We start from the raw sequence: 16,714 nt of genomic DNA, 5'->3' as shown, positions 1-16,714 counted from the left end.
CATGCAATTTCCCACCACCAAAAGGACCATCAGTAAATCAACCAACAACTGCTCGGCAAAAAGTAAATCAATACGAAAACTATAAACTCTCTAAGATAATGCTACATACTGGTGTAAACATAACTTGTGTCAATCCCCAGGTTAATCCATACCAAAAGATTGTTTCAGAGCTTCAGTTATATACAAACAGCTTTCTCCTGAAAACTTAACTCATTGATATTTGCCTTGCTGTAATTATAACTGTAAAAAAATGTTTTTAAGTTTATTCTGTACCTCAGTGATTCTCACTGTTACGAGATGTAATCTCTGCCATATTGTATGAGTGCTACATCCATGATTTGCTGTCTGTCTCTCCCATGTATTGTATTATATTGTTGTGTTATTTTTGGAGCTTTTCTCCCCGGGCCTCAGCTGAAAATGGACCTGTGTCCAGCCGGACTTTCCCGGTAAAAAAATGTAAAATAAAAATAAACTTCCCTGCAATCTAAAGCCATTTGACATTCATACATTTTAATTTGTGCAGACGTTACTCACAGAATGACAGTTTACTGAGCTGTAATGCTGACCTTCGCCTTTGAAAAAAACAAATTCCCAGACTTTGTCAATAGCTCAGTGTGGAGAGGATTACTTATTTATTATATATTTATTTATTTTTGGAAAACATCTTTAAAACTGTTAAATTTATTACACACCCATAAACACAGAAAAGTTATTGTGATATGTAAACCACAGACTGCTGCAATAAATCAAAGTCACATTAGCACTCTATGCTTATGTCCGAACAGATGAATCATACCTGTCTATTCCAAAAGACGTAAAGTAGCTTAATAAGAAGGTTATTTGCAAGGTTACATGGCAGTTTATATTGGTAATAAGCAGAGATATTAAAAAAGCTCTGTTTTTCATAATTATGCCGAAAAGTCTTCCAAGGTAAATACAACTTCTGATTTAGTATGGAACCATACCTCTCAACCTTAGAGCAAGAAATCTGGACAAAGCAAAAAATAAAAGTGGGACACAGGCCCAAAAATAGTTATGCATCACAGACACCATTGAAACAACTGTAGCTGCAAACATCATACATCACTTATAATCTTTCTATCCCATCATTGTCATTTAAACATTATATGGCTCATTCAGGCCTGCCTTCTTTTGCATCAAAGAAAACCATGCTTTGAAATGACAAATGCATTAAAAATAATAAATAAAACATATTGCATCAACATCCTGCAACTTCTTACCTGCAAGCAACCACAGAGCTTTCACTGAAACTAGGGCTGCTTGTTTCCCCAGAATGACAGCTCTCCCTAATTAAGTCTAATGGTATACAATCTACTAGTATCTGGTCTACCTGAAATAAATGAAATTATGGCCTGTAAATTGAAAGTACACTTTGTTTAATTAAACTATATTTCTAAGCCCACTTACTATATTTTTTCAGTAACATCCCAATATCCATTTCCAGGTCACTTTACAAGACATTGGCAGTAGTAGACTTGGCATCCTTCAGAACCCCACAGGCCCACGCTAATACTGCTAGCATTGTCCATTAAATGTAAATATCCATCCACTGTAAATGGCAAGAAGCTATGTCTTAAAAAATCTACTTTTGGCATGCGTTCTCAAGTATCAGGTTTTGAAACAAAGAAACATTCTCCACAGTCCGTAAGTCTCTGTCTTTAATAATCATCTACTGTTGCAGCACTCCCAACACATAAGCACACACGTACACACTAAAATCCCCAACATTTAAAAAGACGTGTCCACCTGATTTGCCAGTATTGATGATCCGCCAAAGCTATGCTTTCTGTTGTCCAATCTACCACTGCTTAGAACCCACCAATGAAAAAGCAGTACTAGGTGCTTTTTTGTTTGTCTGAAAAAATAATCCAACTTTATATGCTACAGTCCCACATAGTCATTCCACTACTGATCCATTAGCCCTAGGCCGCTGTCTCATTCTTACTCCCTGGAACTGCATTACCTTGATAACTACTTTTATTTCCTAAGCAAAAGACACAAATTGGAAGTTGAGGCAAAAATCCAGACATTCTTTGAAAATCCATACAGTTAAGAGATATGAGTTCATGATGTTCAATACAACACTCTCCCTGTCTGGAAAGCCACAATTTAATAAAAGTGTACTTTTAATGTACAATATATTTGTGAGCTAACTTGTTTGTGTTCAGTAGGCAGACTGATCATTGCTAGCCTCTTTGTGCATGCGTCTCTCTCTCTATCATGCACACATATACACACACGCACTCTTCTACCTTCACACAAACAATTCTGCTTTCATGCATGCACTCACTCCGTACTTACCTATTAACAGAGGTAAGTGCTGTCCCTTTCAAAGGCAACAGCAGCAAATCCATACATGAGTCCCTTTTGATTAACCTTATTTATTTGCAGTTTAACCAGGAAGGCCCACTGGACCTTACAAAGCCCGTTTTCAGTGGAGGCCTGGGGAGAAAAGCACCTCACTACAATAAAAAGAACAATCAGATATGATATACATTGGTAGTATACCATTATCTAACAATGTCTGACTACAGTTGAAAACACACTTAGCAAATCAGTGGCCAAATACTAGTGAAGAAATAAAAAAAATACATTTTTAAAGGTAATTATTACATGGAGGATTTATAATTAAAGCACAACATAGAAAGTAGGAAGAGAATGTCATTAGAGGTAGATGTTCAAGGATGCTGTGTGCAAGTACATTTCCAGGTGGAAGATAAGTGGGGCGAGAAGTTTTGAAGTGGGCAGAACTTGGGATTGTTCTGATAGCTAATGGTAGAGCATTCCAATTGTTGGCTAAAGGATAAGAAAAAAGAAGTTAGCCAGGTGGCAGGTTAGGTTTGTGAACCTGAAGAAGTTGCTGTTTCTCAGATCTAAGGGGCCTATTTGGCAGGTAGAAAGTGAAGATAGAACTAAGGCAGGATAATTGGAAGGCTTAAAGATAAGCTTGTGAGCAGTAGTAAGTTGCAGATAGTTGAGGTAGTTTGGTAATTCCATCCATTTTAGAGAGGGAAGAGAAGTACAGTGATGGGAGAAGTTTTTGGAATTGGTTGCAAATTTTGTAATTTTATTATAACATGTCTCGAGGTTGGCATTTAGAGTGGTTTAGAAGTCTGTAAATAGAGGGCTGCCATACATTTGGGAATGGAATAGGTAAGTAGAGGCAAATGTTAGTTTGGTGGAGGGACTAAGGAGCTGGTTTGCCTATAGAGCATTTCAAGTTTCTGATGGGTTTTTTGAATGTTTTGTTGCAGGTGAGTATCAAATTTTAGATGTCCATCTATGGTTACGCCAGGAAGTTTTATGTGGTTGACATTTTCTATTTGAGCTTTACTTTGGGAGTATGTATTGAACATGGCTTTGTCCAACACGGTTGATTTTTTTAGGGGTGAAGGGCATGATCTTGGTTTTATTTGAGTTAAGGGCTAGGTGATTATTAAATATCTAGGAGTCCGTGGTGGAGAAGGCTGTTTGGGTTTTGAGTTGGAGTTCAGAAATAGAATCGGCTGCACAGAGGATGATTGAGTTGTCTGCATATTAAAGAAGGGCCCCATTAGTCATAGATGTGTGGAAATTGTTAATGAAAATATTGAATAGGAGGGCACCAAGTATGGAGCCTTGAGGAACTCCAGTAGAAGTGATAAGAGGTAGAGTTTTGCCATTTGATGGCCTGTTGTCTGTCTTATAGATAGCTTGAGAACTAGTTGAGAGCAGTGGGGGAAAAGTCCAAAGTTAGAGTTGATAGTAGCAAAGAGTGGGAAACGGTAGCAAATACCTTTGAAAGATCTAAGAGTATGGTAGATAACTATTTTCCCATTATAACGAGCTCTGTTAACAGTATCCATGAAAGAAATCAAGGTAGTTGTGCTGTGGTCAGGTTTGAACCCATGTTGTGTGGGAGACAGGTGTTTATGATGTAGATAGGGCATTAGGTGAATGTGAATGTACTTTTCCAAGATCTTGTAGATGGGGTCGAGACAGGATAGCGATAGGTCGAAAGTTGTAGATATCTTTGTTTTTGCCACCTTTGTGAAGAGGAAGAATGTAGGATGTCATCCATAATTTGGGCACCACATTTTTTAAGGGTTCTATTAATTAGGATACTTATAGGGAATGCAATAGCTTTGGTGGCAGTCTCTAGAAATGTTGGGGGTAAGTTGTCAGGAACATGAGAGCGGGGTTTGAGCTTAAGGATTTGTATTTTAATAGTTGTGATAGAAATGGGGTTGATTGTGAAATTAGGGTTAGAATGGAGGGTTGGGTTCAGGGGTGGATGCAGTGCTTGTATGGATGAGGAAGGTGGAGGAGGTTTTTGGTGAAGCAGTGTCACTTGCGCTGTCTTTGCTATGATGAAAGCTAGCAGTAAGGTTGGCTATAGTGTTTTTAAAGAAAGAGTTAGTTGAAGGCAGTTTCATGAGAAGGTTTGTCAGGGTGAGGGCAAGGATTGTTTTTTTGTACCAGGCTTCAGGAGAGATGAGATGGAATTCCAGAATTTTGGGGGGTTTTGTTGATAATTAGACTGCAGTTTTGTATAGTAAGCTTTTTTTGTCATTACCTGACTATGGAGCTGTTTAAAGTTTGTCAGGGTGTTCTGGATTTTATTATTTTGATAAGGTTTCCAGGTTTTATCTTTAAGGTACATCAGATTTTTAGTGGGCTTGGTTAACCAAGGAACATTGTTTTGATACTTTTCATGTGGAGTGGTGGAATGCAATTTAGTGTGTTAAGGATGTGGTATTGAAATCTACAGCATTGTCAAGCAGGAGTGTTTTAAATATGTGCCAGTTAATATTTTTGAGGATGTCAGTACAAATTAGAGGGTTGAAGGCAGATTTCATATCTGTTTTGCACCTTGTTTGGTCTCGTTGGGGTGTTAGCTAAGTAAAATTGAATGGGTTAATATTAGAAGTATGGGAGTAAGAGTTCAGGTTTAGCCAGTTGATATTTACATCAATTAGGATAACAGTTTAATTTTTAATGTTAGTGATGATCCAGGCTAGAATTTCTTTTAGTAGAAGGGGATATCATTTCCAAGGGGTATGTAGAGAGCTATGATACAAAGATTTTTGTAGTTAATCTTTAGGAGAGAAATGGTAATTTTTGACATTTGTGAATTGTGGTGCTGGATTTGTGTCCAGTACTATATTGAATGAGTTACTAAAGATTAGTGCTACTCCACCTCTTTTTTTTTGGGGGGGGGCTGTCAGATGATATAGTTTGAAAGGGGGGGGGTCAGAGTCTTTAATGTATGGTTTTAACCAGGTCTTAGTGAGGTCTGGTTACACTTACCAAGGGTATCAGAACTTGTCAGAGATGATGCATGGCTAAGCTTAAAAAGGCCTTTGTGGTTGATAGCCTCGTAAACACTTATGAACCTATGGTTGACTATGGTGAATCCCAGAGTGTAAATTGGAGATTTTGTTGCAAATCCTTTGAATATTTATAGCTACCATATAAATGGATTTGTTGGGTTGTGGGTGTATTAGTTGCAGTGTGCCCTAGGTTGGGGTGTATATCTCCTGATAAAGGCAAAGCAGTGAAAGTAAATATACCAGATAAAGGCTCTTGCTTTGTGGGAGATTTGGTGTTGTGGTGTTGAAAGACTTTTGTATAGCCTGTTGGGGTTATGAGGATTCTATTTATGAGAGGGGCGATTTTTTGTTTGTATTGGAGGAGGGGGTTTATTAAATAAAGGTTAGAACACCTGTATGTATAGCTTGTAAGGTTTGTAGGATGTGAGGTAGAGGTGGTGGAATAATGAGGTGAGAAGGAAATGGGGTTCAGAGCAGTGAGATTTAGTAGTGGACAGAGGGGTATGGAGAGAAGTGATAGGATTCAAAGGTGTGTTTAGGGTGACTGCATTAAGTAAAATTGATGGTTTGGCAGTACACAGTTCTGAGAGAAGCAATCATTAAAATGTTAATAGGAACATCATTAGATTAGATTTACAAGAGAAATTAAAACTGTTACTCCATTTTTATGAAGCTACAGTCAATTGTGTACCATTGCAACCAAAATCCCCTAGTTCACTCACTGAATTTAAAATGTTCTCAAAGTAACTCTCATCAGAAACATAAACCAGTAGAAGTGGGACAGGAAACTGAGTTTGTGATCAGGCCATGGTGTAACATTTTAAGTAGATTTTAAACAATATACATTGTTGTTTATTTAGGGTGGTGACAATTTTTCACTGTTTAAGTAGAAACAGAGCAAAACTTTATATGTTGTAAGCAATAACACAGCAAACAACTGAAATCTTTACATGGATTGAAATAAAATTATCTGTTAAATGATTGTAGTAGAAACTGTCCGCACCAAAACTCGGTGACTGACTTAATTTAAGTTTCTGAAGTTGAGATGAGAAATGCAAGGCAAGTAGAGCCTTCAAAGAGTGATTAATGTGGAACTGCATAGATCAAAAATCTATCTGTCTTTTGATAACTTGTATTTCAGATTTAAAGTACTTTATAGAAGTGGCTAGTTGTATACATGATGTATAGCACAGATGAAAACGAAAAGTGACTCATTTAAGGGCATGCTGCCTAAATGCATGTATAGTCTGAGCAGAACCCTTCAGCTGTTTTGTAGTCTGTATTTGTTTCTGTTTGGAAGTCTGAGCCTAGTAAATGATTGATTTTTTTTTTTCTCTGCAGGAGATAGTGACCTTTGCATTCTGAATTTGAGAGTTTGACTTAATTGTATTACTATTATTTCAAGGAGTGTAATACCAAATGGTAAACAATGTGTAATGCTTATATTGGTGTATGTAGTTAGCACCATACATTGACTGTTCCTTATTACCTTTTCAGACAAGAAGAAACAAACCGAAGACTTAAAAATGTAAGTAGCAACAGAGCTCTGCCACTGTTTAATGACTTGATGCAACATTGCTTTGGTTTACGGCAAGCCCAAGGGGGTGTTCAGAATACAACTTTGGGTTTGTCTAAGATTTGATTGCATTAACCCTAGAAAATATCACTTTGATATGACATACATAGTTTTCTAAAATGAGAACACTGAAATGGATAGCAGCACACTTTTAAAATTGTTTCCTGTAAACGTTTTTCCATTGCCTTCATCCTTTTTAAAGTTCATATATGTTTTTATTGGGTAAATTCCCACCTTCATCTCATCAGTTTTAGTGGACTGTGATACTTCTATTTATTTATGATTTTTTTAGGGAAGACCAAAACATTTTATAGCTTCCACAAGACTAGAATGTATTCGCATGTCCTATACATAATGAAAGCTTGCTTTTAGTAGGCCCCCCAGACCCACCACCACCATTCTGGCTCCTCATGCCACTGCAGAGCTTTGCAATATTTTGACAAGAAGCTAAGTTAAGTGTTGGGTCTGTCATAAATAGTCGTTAGGAAATACTATGTGGGTAGGCATAAATGTAATTGACACCTCTTCCCACAGCCACGTGATGCATGTGTATTTATTACTGTGACAATTTTGTATTTCTTCGTTTATTGTAAAGCTAGGGCAGCACAATAATGCAGCAGTTAGTGCTGTTGCCTTACAGCACTAGGCAATGCGGTTCTGTGCTGAGTATGCATGCACACAGTGCCATCCATGTACTTTTGGTTTCCTCCCACACCCAAAGACATGCCATGATGAATTAGCACTTCATCAACTTGTCAATAAATGTTTTTCTGTGCTAGAGTGAGTGTGCACACCCTGTTCAGGATTTGTTCATCTGTGCTGAATACCAGACTTTGCAACCCCTCCCCCAATCCTTAAATTGGATTAAGCAGCCAGTCTGAGCATGAGTGAACATTTATTGAGAAATGTATACCTCCATGTTTTAGACAACCCCTTCATATTGTGCTGTGATCTGCAGGTCGGAGTTTTTCATTTGCATGACTTTGTGATTGTACATTATCATCCAGCAGTTTTGTTCAGTTTCATAAATGGGATAGTCAGTTTTGATGGAACAGGTGGTTTGGAGTGTCGTGAGTGGGTTGTAGAAGCTGTAGGATTGGTTTGAAATTCTGCCTTTACCCGTCTTCCATGGTCCTAATGGAATTGCATCTGTTAATACTGTACAAATTGTATTGTCACTTTCCAGTGCAGTCAGCATATTTGCATATTAAGGCATTGATATAGATATATATATATATATATATATATATATATATATATATATAGAGAGAGAGAGAGAGAGAGAGAGAGTCTTGTATCTGATGATTAGAAATTTGATGATACATTTTTTTAGCCATTTAATGCACTTAAGAAGTGTAGCATTTTATTATATGTCGGCATTTGTGGTTTGTATGCGTTTCATCTTAAGGCTTTGCATATGTTTTATGTCTGAGGAAAACCTGTCTTCATTTGTCACTGTTTTAAGACTAACACTTTCCAGCTTGGTATAGAATGTTCTAGTTATGACTGTAGAAAACATTCCTTCAAGATTCTGATTTGCGGTACTTCTAAAGGAAAAGTATGTTCAAGTCAGATTTGTACCAGTTTTGAATTGAGCATATATAGGATAGCCTGTACTTTCAGAGGGAGGAAATGAATAACTTCATTAAACAAAAAAAAAATGGAGTGCTTTAGTTTGACTAGTAATACTAATTTTTGCTAGTTAAAAATCCTTTTTTTGGGGGGGGGGGGGGTCATATAGTCACCACACTTTGCCTGATGTTAAATATATGCAGGGTTCTTAATTTTCTGTAACTATCAATTTCACCTTAATAAGCAAATATTCTGGATAATGCTGTTTTCAGTAAAATGTTCATTAATCCAAAATTTAATGAATAATTTCTACTCCTTTCTAGTCTCAGTCCTCATTTGTATCCTATATATTTCTAAATTCATGTAGGCAGTTAAACATTCATACTTGTGTGCCAGGTGTATACTTTTTAAGCCTTCTGTACCCCTTCGCTCTGACAAGAAAACTGTACATCCTCTATGGATAATTGCTCTATCCTTAGAAGTGCTATGCTTCCTTCCTTGTGCCATCTTGCTCATTGTGGTCTTCATTCTGACCATCCCCAGGTTATGCCTATTTAAATGAATATCCCATACCGAATAGTCCTCTTACAGTTGATTGATGAAAACTGGAATCACATCAGTTTCATTAAGGTCAAGAATGTCATATACATAACCACATTTTGTTGCAATTTTCTACATATGTTATCAATGTGAACATCAAAACTCATTTTATTGCGTATTGTCTTCATTTATGCGGCTGTTTTATCTAGGTGGATTGCAGACCTTAAGAGAAAGGCCATTTGTATACTTTAAATTGTAGCACAGATCATATCACTTGATAAAAATGACTGTAGCATGTGCGCTGAGTAGCTATTATGTGACACTGTTTTCTAGTGAATTTAATTCATCTTCAGTTCTTCCCAGTCAAACTGCCTGCATTGGCCCTCAAGTATGTGTCTATGTAAATTCCTATGTTTTTTACAGGATTTGAATTTGTAAACATTTGCAGCAATGATCCACCTTAAGTAAACTGCCATCTGTATATAAGAATCAACAAGTAAGTTCAGGTCCACAGCATTCAGTGGGTAGCCCAAACCACTGTAGATTTGTAATGGCAGTCATTTGGTTAATAGACTTCTAATTCAGTGAACTACTGACATCCTTAAAACTATTAATATAACTCACCTTGGCAGGTTTTTTAACCTTGGAGTAGGTTATATTAAGTAATATGGTGTGTGTGGGAGGGTGTGGGGTGACAAAACTTCCTGAATGGTAGGTGTGGTGTGCTGCCCAAACTGGCATGGGAAATGTTAACTGTTTTCAGTCCATTTGATGCAACTGTTTACAGTATCAAGGTTTGCCAAAAACAGCTGTAACAACACTACTGTTACTGTATTACATGAAATCCTATAACAGTACACATACACTAACATATAAGGCTATAGTTTGGGCAGGTTGTAAGGTACACCGCTAAATTTAACCATGAATTCTTATTCTTTCTTCTTTTTCTTTTGGCTGTTCCCATTAGGGGTCGCCACAGCGGATCATCTGTTTCCATTTCTTCCTGTCCTCTGCATCTTGCTCTGTCACACCAACCACCTGCATGTCCTCTCTCACCATATCCATAAACCTTATCTTAGGCCTTCCTCTTTTCCTCTTACCTGGCAGCTTCATCCTTAGCATCCTTTTCCCAATATACCTAGCATCCCTCCTCAGCACATGTTCAAACCAACGGAATCTCGCCTCTATAGCTTTGTCTCCAAACCGTCCAACCTGGGCTGACCCTCTAATATACTTATTCCTAATCCTGTCTACCCTCATCACACCCAGTGCAAATCTTAACATCTTTAACTCTGCCACATCCAGCTCTGACTCCTGCCATTTTGTCAATGCCACTGTCTCCAGCCTATATAACATAGCTGGTCTCACTACCCTCTTGTAGACCTTCCATTTCACTCTTACTGGTACTCCTTTGTCACAAATCACTCCTGACACTCTTCTCCACCCTGCCCTGTACTCTCTTCTTCACCTCTCTTCCACACTCTCCATTACTCTGAACTGTTGATCCCAAGTATTTAAACTTATCCACCTTCGCCAGCTCTACTCCCTGCATCCTCACCATTCCTCTATCCTCCCTCTCATTCGCACACATATATTCTGTCTTAGTCCTGCTGACCTTCATTCCTCTCCTCTCTAGAGCATATCTCCACATCTCCAGGGTCTCCTCAACCTGTTCCCTACTCTCACTACATATCACAATGTCATCTGCAAACATCATAGTCCACGGGGACTCCTGTCTGATCTCGTCTGTCAACCTGTCCATCACCACTACAAATAAGAAAGGGCTCAGAGCTGATCATTGATGCAATCCCACCTGCAACTTAAACGCATCTGTCACTCCCACTGCAGATCTCACTGCTGTCACACTACCCTTGTACATATCCTGTACCACTCTTACATACTTCTCTGCCACTCCCGACTTCCTCATACAGTACCACAACTTCAACTCTCTAGGCATCCTGTCCAGAAAGACACAATGGCAACTCCTGACCTTCTCTGTACTTAACCATCAACACACTCGGAGCAAACATCGCTTCTGTAGTGCTCTTTCCTGGCATGAAACCATACTGCTGATAACTAATCATCACCTCCCTTCTTAACCTAGCTTCTACTACTTTTTCCCATAATTTCATGCTGTGACTGATCAATTGTATCCCTCTGTAGTTACTAAAGCTCTGCACATCACCCTTATTCTTAAAAAATCAGTACCAAAACACTTTCTCCACTCCTCAGGCATCCTCTCACTTTCCAAGATTTCATTAAACAATCTGGTTAAAAATTCCACTGCCATTTCTCCTAAACACCACCAAGCTTCCAAAGGTATGTCATCTGGTCCAACAGCCTTTCCAATGTTCTTTGTGTTTCACTGTTGCAGTCATTACATTTGGGTAATCTGCTGGCAGGTTGCCCTCAGTCGGCCTGATTAACAAAGTCTTGAGTCCTGCGTCAGTTGCTGTCCCTTCTTCCATGACATCAGGGGTATAAAACATGCAGCTGACGCCATTACATCAGTCTTTCTTGCCGCACGGTGCTCAAAGCAGAAGCAGTTCGCAAGTGCCGGTTGGCAGACTCCTGAAATTTTAATTTTCGTGTTTCAGAACCGAACTCTTCAACTAAAAGCTAAGTACCCCGTTGGGGAAACTTTTTCTTGCTCCTTACCGATGTCAGTAAAAGTGAATAATTGCATTACTTGTGGGAAGCAAATACCTCATAAGGATTTTCATTTGTACTGTATTTCTTGCCTTGGCCCCGACCACAACGTGCCTTGCTGTCGGTTTTGTGCTAAATTTAATCAACGCACGATTAAACATTATATTTTTGCTTCTAAATATTTTGGCTCAAGATTTAATTATCCAGAAATGTCGTCAGTTAGCAATCAGACTACCGGAATACCTAAAAATTGCAAAGAAAAAGACTGTCTAGGTCCAAAACGGACGACTATGCTTCTCCAAAGCCAGTCGCCATTTCGCCGGTACTCAGTGAGGTGCTTTCACAGGCCCTGATACCCGCTACTTCTGATTTGCAGACCTCTACTGAGACCCATTCAGAGTCCGGTATGCCGCAAGATGCTTCAGTTATGGAACCCGTGGATGTCTGTACCTTAGATGGGTCCAGAGCCGCTGTGCAGGCACTGGCTTCTGAGGGTGTTTTCAGGCCTACAGATTTGTATATTAGTTTTGAAGATTGTGTCAGTCTAAGGCCAAAATCTAAATCTGTCTAAAAAACCGATGCCTGGGCCACATGTGCAGGCCCCTATGCCTAAAAAACAAAAGATCAAAATGGCTGAAGATTTAATTACTCTGATCAGGGGTAGCCAACCCCCTCCTCCTAAGAGGCCTAGGAAAGACATTGATTATGACTTCCCTCTACAATCACCAAGCAACTTAACTTTTAGCCGCCCCCTTGGGGGGAAAACTGGCACTTCATGCACAAAACTGGCAACTTATTACCCAGGATAAATGAGTTTTAAATATAGTATCCCAGGGATACAGATTTCATTTCCACACGTTACCAATCCCAAACAGATGGGCAGAGGCCCAGAAAAAGTTCTGTCCCTCATGAACATGGTACCTTTGTCACCCTCATTCAACCAGTACCAGAAGAGGAAAAGGGACAAGGTTTCTATTCAAGACTTTTCCTGGTACCCAGAAAAGACAAATCATGGCATCCAATTCTGAACTTTTCCACTCTAAACACATTTCTGGACATTCCAAAATTCAAGATGCTGACTCTTCAACAGTTATTTATTTATTTACATTTATTTTACATTTGTTGACCGGGCTAGTCTAGCTGGATATATTTCCATTTTCAGTAGAGGCCCGGGGAGAAAAGCTCCACACAGAAATACACATAAAAAGGAAAAAAAAAACCTTAAAATTAAAAAGCAATTACAATAATAACAAATGGCAATATAATATCAAAATAAAACTTAAAGAAGATATATCAAAAGTCTAACTTGTATGAGTAACTAAGATTCAGGTTAAGGGATGAGATGACAGTAAGAAAACTGATATAGGGTGACAAGTTATTGTACAGAGAGAGTTAGAGGTAAGCAAAAGGGTAAAATATCAGAGAAAGAGGGCAAAAATACTATAAGTGGGTAAAAAAGGAAGCCATCTAAGAGATGACAGTAAAACAAAAGAAGCAGAAAAGACTTACTAGATATGAGACAAAGAAAGGAAGAGAAAAATAAGAGTAAGGAAGAAAGAGTTATAAAAAGAAAAGAAAATGAAAGAAAAAGAAAGAAGAGATAGTGGCGGAAAAATAAGGAGGAGGATAGGCAGATAGTTACAACCTATGCTAGGCAAAGATGCCTGGCTTGTAACTCTAGACTTAAGAGGCTTACCTGCATATCCCAATCAGGGAATCTTGCAGAAGATACCTCCGCTTCAAAGCAGGCTACTTGCATTACCAGTTCTCTGCACTGCCCTTTGGCTTATCTACTGCACCCAGGGTCTTCACAAAGTGCCTGAAACCAGTAATTGCATTTCGCAGGCAAAGAAATATTCAAATATATCCATACCTGAGCGAAATTCAGGCAGAAAACAAGTACATTCTTCTAAAGCATCTGGCGTTTGTAAAAAGGGTTCTAACTTGTCTAGGGTACACCATAAATGAAAAGAAATCACAACTGGTACCCTCTCAAAAAATTACATTCCTGGGTGCAGGCTTGAATACAACTTCCCAGATGACTTACCTTATGCCAGAAAAGCGAATTCAATTGGTGACTTACTTCAAACAGGTGGCCACAAAAACCCTGCTATTTGCAAGACAAATTCTGCAAGCCTTGGGGTTCATGGCCTCCCGCATTCTTCTAATTCCATATGCAAGACTGCATATGAGGAAACTTCAGTGGTACTTAAAAAGTTTATGGAGTCAGCATTGTCACAGCCTGTAAACAATGATTCCTATTATACCTTGCCTCCAACTAGAGTTCCTATGGTGGGCAGAGGCCTGCCACCAAAACAAGGGACTGCCATTCACTCCACCCCCTGCTGCCCAAGCCCTAACTACAGATGCATCAGACTATGCTTGGGGGGCTCATCTGGCAGGAAAGTGCATTCAGGGCAAATGGAGCCCAAATCAAATGCACCTATATATCAATCAGAAAGAGATGCTAGCTGTATAGAATGCACTGACCGCCTTCAAGAACTACCTTCATCCAGGGCAGCTAATGATAGACAGCCGACACCACAGTTATGTGGTACATAAACAAGCAGGGGGGTACACATTCCTACCCCCTTTGCAGACTAGCCATGGCATTGTGGAACACTGCCTTGACCTATCAAATACAACTACAAGCTCATTTCCTGCCAGGAAAGCTAAGTACTCTGGCAGACAAACTAAGCAGAAATCTTATGGACCCACATGAATGGAAACTGGAACCACAAGTTTTCAACATGTTGACATGCAAATGGGGGAGCTCAGATGTAGATCTTTTTGCCTCACCCCAGAACTATCAGTTGGACAAATTCTGCACAAGAATTCATCACAAAAAAGCTTGGAATAGTGGATGCTCTATCATTCAGCTAGAAACACCTATCAGTCTATGCTTTCCCCCTCTGCCTCTGCTCTCCAAAGTTCTACTAAAAGTCAAACAGGGCAAACCAAAAATAATTCTGATTGCTCCAAACTTGTCCCGCCAACACTGGTACCCACTCCTGCGCAATGTGTCACACCTTCCTCCATGGCACCTGCCTCAGACACCTTACCTACTGCATCAGCAGAACTACCAAATTCTGCGCACTCAGCTCCAAACTTTGAATCTTACATCGTGGCTAATCGACTAGTTTCACCCTTGGCACCCCTCAGCAAACCTGTGATGGATGTCATTTTGGAGGCTAGAAGGCCTAGTACTAGAAAATCTTATGCTGACAAATGGAAAAGATTCTGTGCCTGGAACCAATCACAAGGAATACGCACAGCAATGCCCAATATTCCTCAGATTCTGCAATACTTAACTCAGATGCTTCACAAGGGCTATCTTTTTCTTCCATAAAAATCCATGCCTCTGCCATTTCAGCTCATTACAACACAGAACCTCCCCTCTAATCTCATCCTCTATTAAAGCAGTATCTCAGAGGGGCCAAAAATGTAAGACCTCCCAGGAGAGCACCAACTCCTGCATGGGACCTCAATTTTGTTTTGGAAAAACACTCTCTCCCTCTTTTTGAACCAGCTGCTACTGCAGACCTGAAATTTCTCTCCTGGAAAACAGCTTTCCTTTTAACAGTCACTTCAGCTAAAAGGATTTCAGAATTACAGGTTCTTATGGCAGTGAAGCCTTTCATTATTTTTCATCCGGACAGGGTGGCTCTCAGGACCAATCCATCTTTCATGCCTAAGGTGGTATCCAGTGTGGCTCTTAATCAGACCATTCATATGACAACTTTCTTTCCCAATCCACAGAACAAGGGTGAGTGGATTCTGCATTCATTGGATGTACACAGACAACTTAGATTCTACTTAAACAGACAAAATCTCTAAGAAAATCTGAACAACTATTGGTGGCATTTGCTGCAGGGGCAGAGGGAAAGGCTATTTCAAAGCAGACTATTTCCAAATGGATAAGCCATTATATTCGTTTCTGCTATATGCACCATGGTAAACCTATCCCCAAGGGGATCAGATCTCATTCCACCAGGGCTGCATCTACTTCTGCAGCCTTTCTCAGAGTAGTTCCTACCAGAGACATTCTAGAAGCTGCTACCTGAAGCTCAGTTCATATGTTCACCAAACATTACCATTTACCTCTCTTCTCTAAATCCAGAGCTGGCTTTGCCACTGCTGTCCTGCAGGGCCTTATAGCTGCTCCTAATGATGTATAAACCCATCCTCCCAACCATAGCTTTGGGATTCTACCCAAATGACTGCAACAGTGAAACACAAAGAACATAGTACAGTTGTGTACACTTACCATAAATGTAGATGTTTGAGTGTATTTACTGTTGCAGTCCTGGTTACCCACCCTCCAGCCCCCTGTTTTTCTCTATAGTCTATCCTTTCTTGTACTATTCTTAAAAGCCTTTTTGATGTATTTGCTTTTGTTTGGAGGTATATTTTTTGTTGTGTTTTAATATATATATATATACATATATATATATATATATATATATATATATATATATATATATATATATAGCTCCCCATTTGGGGGAGGCAAGAAAAACTGATGTAATGGCATTGGCTGCATTTTTTATACCGACGCAGGACCCAAGACTTTGATAATCAGGCCGACTGAGGGCAACCTGCCAGCAGATTACCCAAATGCAATGACTGCAACAGTGAATACACTCGAACATCTACATTTATAGTAAGTGTACACAACTGTACTTTCTTCATCCTCTTCATAGCTATCCTTACTTCCGCCTTGCTAATCCGTTGCACTTCTGATTCACTATCCCCACATCATCCAACGTTCTCTCTCTCTCTCTCTCATTCTCTTCCTTCAGCCCCTCAAAGTACTCTTTCCATCTGTTCAACACACTCTCCTCGCTTGTGAGTATGTTTCCCTCATTATCCTTTATCACCCTAAGCTGTTGCACATCTTTCCTAGTTCGGTCCCTCTGTCTAGCCAATCGGTACAGGTCCTTTTCTCCCTCCTTAGTGTCCATCCTTTCATAAGCCTTATCCTTGGCCTTTGTCACCTCTTTCTTTGCCATGCACCTCATCTCCTTATACTTCTGTCTACTTT

The 16,714-nt window shown here is 39.4% G+C and overlaps 1 protein-coding gene across 11 annotated transcripts in view; it reads left to right on the top strand.

Moving 5' to 3' along the window:
• The window catches only part of LMO7 (LIM domain 7), a 921,898-nt gene that overhangs the window by 424,234 nt on the left and 480,950 nt on the right, over positions 1–16,714 (top strand). For all 11 annotated transcript variants that reach the window (XM_044071726.1, XM_044071729.1, XM_044071732.1 and 8 more), the window contains exon 3: positions 6,831–6,861. The gene's annotated coding sequence lies outside the window, so the exon portion shown is untranslated. The remainder of the gene's footprint in view (positions 1–6,830; positions 6,862–16,714) is intronic.

Source organism: Protopterus annectens, chromosome 5.part0, assembly GCF_019279795.1.
Source record: "Protopterus annectens isolate FY-2018-M chromosome 5.part0, PAN1.0, whole genome shotgun sequence".
NCBI lineage: Eukaryota > Metazoa > Chordata > Ceratodontiformes > Protopteridae > Protopterus > Protopterus annectens.
This window is presented reverse-complemented; position numbering and strand designations above follow the sequence as displayed.